The following is a 6,000-nucleotide window of genomic DNA, read 5'->3' on the forward strand; positions in this document are numbered from 1 at the left end:
TGGGTAAGGGCCTCTACGCTTCTCCTGCAGCTCTACAAGCGGGTGTGTTAACATGTGTCCCTGCAGTGGGCCGCCGCGCCAGCCAGCAAGTGATAATTATTCATTAGTATTCATTAGTGTGAGGTGCTGGCCGGTGCAGGGCTCATGTTGAATCAGTGTTCTGACGAGGCCTCGGCCCGGCGCGGGTCAGTGAGGAGCCAGTAATTAGGCCCACCAGTCAGGAGGCATTTTCCTAAGCACAACACATGAGCTTGAGAGAGAGGAGATGCAACCACCAGGAGAGAGGCTGCAGGAAGAGAGAGAGTGTGCATTTTATTTTTAAAAGAAAGCCAACCTTGGCCTCCTTGCTTCCCTGCCTGGCTAGTGCCGAGTATCTTAACCTTTCTCCATCACTCACTCCATCTGCGGTAAAAATGCGAGATAACCTTGGCTGTCTGCTTTGTTTGCCTTGTGCGCTTTCTCTTACTTCTCTTTGAAGATTTTTTTTAATCCTTTTTTTTTTAACTTCCCTCAGCTCTCCTCTCCATTTTTTAATTGAAGGATATATAGCTTATATGATTCTGTTTCCTTAAATCTTATATGTTGGTTGCATATGTTTATTTATGGATCTTTGCATGTCAAATGGTTGATAATAGCAGCAGTTATTATCACTTACAGAGATAATTGTGTAACAGTTAACATGACAGAGTGGTCGCCTCCCAGGAATGCTGTTAGTATTGTAAATGGGACCAAGGCCTAACCGAATTCATCTAATTGAAAGATAATTACACTGGCTGCAACAAAGCTGGACCAGATTCATCAAACTGCTTCCTGCCCCCGTGAGCCATTAAGAGGAAGAGATCTACAAGCAAGCACGGGAAGGTTAAAGGCATCCGGGGTGCTCAAAGCTGGCTGTGCCGAAGCTGTCAGTACATATCTGACACAGAAAAAGAGGATTTGACATTGACTGACAGCAATTGAGAAAACAGGGGGTCAAATGTTGAGCTGTTGCGAGACAGGAGAGAGGAAAGGCGCGAACCCCCCAGATCCAAGTCTCTGTGGAGGACAGCAGAAATCCAAGGAGATGATAGCTTATCCTGTCAACACATAATGTCAGTTTCTCTTGAATATAAACAAAGAGCATAAGACACTGACAACCTCTCACTCTGCTTCTCTTTCTGTTTCTTTCTATGTTGTTTTTTTTTCTGCTTGTTCATTCATGTGCAAGCATGGGTACACATGGATGTGGGAAAGGGAGTGCCTCACATAACCTCGCAATATCCTGACATGATTCCAGATTAGATGAATTCCCTAAACTACAAGCGAATGTCACGGCACCCTCGTCTTTCCCAACAAGCCCCCTTCCCTTTACATTTCCTCATTCCTTCCCTTGGTCTCCAGCATGCACATTTTTTCTCCTTTGGATTTATCAGATTGGCATATAGGTGGGTTGACAGCTCTCAAACTGGCACTGCAGAAGGGGGAGATCCCAGAGTGTGAAGGTTAGCTGGGTAAACCTATCCGGGGTCTGCCCAGGAGGAGGAGAGGAGGAGAAGGATGAAGAGGGTGTGTATGAGGGGGGAGGCCATGGGAGAGCTGGAGAAGGGGAGAGGAGAGTGAGGGAGAGAGGCTTGGTAGGGCCCCGCTGAGCACATAAGCTTCCATGCTGAGCGCAAACGTGGCTGGCTGACAGTTGTGCTCAGCCTTCACTGTAATAATGAATAAAAGGAAACTCCCTGCAGATTACACATCTTCCATGTTTTGACATTGACCTTAATACATAATTTAACCACAAAGCCTGAACAGTGTGTAACGAGATAAGAGAGGACCAGAGGATAGAAAAAAGATGCCTGGCCTAAAACATACAGGCCAAAAAAGGCGCCTCAGCCGTAATGGCTCTAATATGAGTCAGTCTGTGAGGACCAGTATTTTTTTTCTAAACAACATGGGAGTATTTGTGGGAGAAGACTGGAAGATTGAAGGCAGCAGGAAAATTATGGATATGTGTGCGTGTGGTGTGTGTGAAAAATACAGTGATTTTCCTGCTTATCGAATTCCCAGTGGGAGGAGAAGGTAGTGCTGCTAAACCTCAATAGAATAGTAATGTGCCAGCCCGGCTGTTGTGTGTGTTTGTGCATCTTCCCACTGTTCATATAGTTCTGTTTAGTGTGTAACTGTTGACTGGCTGAGTGTGATATCTGAAAGAGGTATTTGTCACTCTCATTGTCACTTCTCGGTCTGTGTGTGTGTGTGTGTGTGTGTGTGTGTGTGTGTGTGTGTGTGTGTGTGGGGGGGGGCATCGTGTGTTTGTGTGTTTTCCTCGGGGCGTGTGAGCATTGTGATGTTTGAGTGACTGTTAAGCGCAGTGTTTGCTGAGCCAGCACTCTCTGCCACAGGTTATGTCACTTCAGCTGAGGTCACCATGTCACCGAGACTGTCAGGAAATGCTTTCTTTAGCCAAACTCCCTAAGGAGAAAGCTACCAGACTGTCTCACACATGGCCTTTAGCTGAATGTGTCCTAAGTATTCACATCCTAGATGAGCCACCATTATGTTACCAGCAGCTCGAAAGGCTGCGACATGAAGAGGGACACAGCAGTGATCTCGATGCCATTTATTTACTAAAACACAAACAAAGAGAATAGACTAAGCACAATTACTTAACTGCAGTTTCTGTGTCTAACCATTCATGCCATCATGGATAATTTGTATCCAGTATCATTTAGTACTTAGTGTTATTCATTACACATGGAATCCCATGTGGGATCAATGTTTTTTAAACTTCTTTTACTCTTTTTCTACACTTCCAGCACATGTTCATTTGCTTAGCCCTTTAGTTGTTACTAAAAGGCATGAAAACTCCTTGTTTAGGGTATGAAAAGATTGTGCTTTAGGTTAAAATACAAAGAAAAACATCTTTTAAAGCTTTGATTATTATCTTGCCTGAGTGGCACAGCTCAGTTGGCATGTGTAGTGCAAACACACACTTTGTACCCGCACAAAGTCAAGAAGAAAAAGGTGATTCCTGCCAATGCACACAAAAGAATAGACTGAATTTCAGGCTTTGCCATGAGACTAGGAGCCCCTAATACAGACCTGGCCCACATCCTCATACAGTTTCCTTAGGGTCATAATCAGGGTCAGCACCTTGAATGTAAGGACATAGCGATTGGTCCCAATCCTGGTTTGAAAAATACTTTTTCCTTTTTTTTCTACTTGCATTTGGCACATTCATGTGTGTTTTACTGTTAATGGTAAATGCTGCAGATTGAGAATCATTACTACCACATTAAAGCGATGATTACATCACTACTCACCTGCTAGGTGCTGTTGAACACAGATACAGGTCTTAAATAAGAATTAGGAAGGCTGTACTTGCTCCTTCCTCTCCTACCCTTTCATCCTCTACACTGCTCTCACACCCTTTGTCTTCGGGCTCTACATGGACAGACTGTTCTGTAATTGAAGCAGCACGTCAGAGCCGTCTTCCTGTCTGCATGTAACCCTCTGATTCACACTCTTCTCATTAGTGTCATAATTACCTCGTGTTGAAAAGCAAGGGCCTGAACGAGCTCCTCAATGAGCGCTAAGGTGAGAGTGCGGGCCTGTGGCACTCTTGGTTGGGGGGGTTAAGGCTGACCTCCAGCCCAACAGGGGGCAGTGGTGATGTACTGAACTCAGCCTGCATGATGTCCACAGCTGAGCGCATGAGGTCTTTTTAAGGGCTGCCTGCTGTTTTGCATGGTAACAAGCAGTTGTGAAGGGAAAACTGATTGGGCAATAAATGAAACATGAAAAATTGTTCCCTGGAATAGATAAGTGCTGCTGCTTTTTCATACATTTTCTGTTTCTTCTATCAGCTATCTCTTTATAAAGCCGCCTCCTTCTCTGTGTTATGGGAGTCCAGGAAAATATACACACCTGTCAGTCTGTGCCTAGTCCTTGGACTAGACCTTTGTCTCAGAGCCCTTGGAGTTCTTCAGGGGATTTGCTTGGCTGCGGCCTAACCGGCGCTGAACAGCCCATAAAGTGATCCAGCTGGGGAGGACATCTAGTATGTGTGTTGTAAGTATGCCTGTGTGGACTTGTGCCATCATGGCTCAGTTAGCACACAGTCCCACAGCTATGATTGTGGTGGCAATAGTACTTTGGTGCTTTGCCATCAGGCTTCCCTCCAAGGACTGTGTCAAGACAGTGATGATGCAGGGTGGTGCTCTACTTCTGCAGCAGTAATCTAATGAGCCTGTAAACACACTCATTTGACATCATTAATTGGAGGGAGATCAGAGATCCAAGAGGGTGTGTGTGTGTGTGTGTGTGTGTGTGTGTGTGGTAGCAGTTGGAGGGTTCTCCCATCAGAGAGGGTTCTCCCAGATCAAAGATTTCGAGTGTGAAATCCCTGATTATGCGACAGAGAGACACATTAGAGGCAGTTTTCTGCCAAGCTGAGAGAGCAGCAGTGTTTGGTCAGTGCCAGCACAAGGCCTTGTTTTCAGCAATAGAAAGCACTAAAGCAAGACACTTGAAGCTGCCCTCTGTTTTGTCAATTATACAATGAGTGGATAAATCAAAGTTGGAAGACATGGAGTTTATCTGCGTCCAGTTTATTGATTTTTAACTATTTCAGGAATCGTAAACGTGTGAAACTACATTTTAAACACATGGTGACAAAGCTTCTCGCGGTGCTTTTGAAAAAAGTTTGAATCTTCTTTGTGACTGTCACAGAGTGCGATCCATTAGCTTTAATTGCGCTGCCATACTGGTTCAGTCACATTTGTCAGCTGGATCTAAGCGGGGGGGAAACAGAGGTGCAGCACTAGAGTTGCTTGCTACTAGTCGTCCTCTGCTCCGAGAGCAACCCAGTCCAGTCGTTAATGATCTATCTGTCTACCACCCGCACAATGGCCCACACCGCTGTTCGCTTTCATTTACAGAGTGCCAGTCTCTGAACTCCCCTCATCAGCCCTTTGTTCCTGACTGTTTAATGTTTTTTGGGGAGTTGATTGGTGTAGCTTTGTATGGGATACTTTTGAGCAAGTGGCTTAGCGAGACAGCTAGAGCAGGAATTTTCTAGTTTAATACATTATGAAGATTTCACTTTCTGCCTTTGATTCTGTACTGACAGTTATCCTTCAGTCCTCCTTTAAAGTCCCACTTTCAATCCCTAATGGCTGTCATGTCGCTGCACTCTCTGGACTCTTACTCAAAGTGTCATTGGCATAATGGTCGGCAGCCGTTGGCCTCTTTTGATCATCCATGCTGTGTGCGAGAGCAACTGGAGCTGAAACAGTGAGGTGTATGAGGTGTATGAGGCGTGTGTGTGTGCGCGCGCACTGCTTGCGCCTCTGCTCGGCTGCCACTCCCAGGCAGAGCTCCACCACCGGAAATCTAAAATTCACTTTCAAATAGTTTTCCTCCTGTTCTTGGTGCCTAATAGCCACGCACTGCAAAGTGTGTGTGCATGTGTGTACTCATTAAAGGGATAGCACGGGTTTCTCCTGTATCAGCATCTCAAGCTCAGCCCAGTTTGGCACTCTCTCAATGGTTATGCATACTCCAACAAAGAGATGAAGGGCCGCAAGGGAGTGAGAGAGGCCAGGAGTGAGAGGGAGTGTGTGCGTCTGTGTGTGTATGACGGTGAGCTGAGGCCTTGGACGAAGCCAAGCTCAAGTTCAAACACCCCGGCCTGCGTTCATATGTGTCATGCCAATCCAAGATAAAATCACACTCACCAGGCCAGAAAGAACACATCTAAGCAAGATGATCAGGGCCAGGAAACATCCGGAAGGGTTCTGAGGCTTTCCAGCAGAGACGTGCTTGTAATAGAAGCCAGTGTGCACTTACTGAATGACATTATGTTCAAACATCCTGGGCTGGAACCCTCTGTGCTTGGATCCAAGTAGTGCAACACTTCCAGGATCAGTATCCTCTCATTTTCTGCCTGCTTCACTTACCTGCCCCACAGCAGCTTAGGCCTCAGTCCAGGTGTTAGGCAGGCTCGGCCCAGAGCCCAGGGCACTA

This window comes from Neolamprologus multifasciatus, chromosome 16 (assembly GCF_963576455.1).
Source record: "Neolamprologus multifasciatus chromosome 16, fNeoMul1.2, whole genome shotgun sequence".
Taxonomy (NCBI): domain Eukaryota; kingdom Metazoa; phylum Chordata; class Actinopteri; order Cichliformes; family Cichlidae; genus Neolamprologus; species Neolamprologus multifasciatus.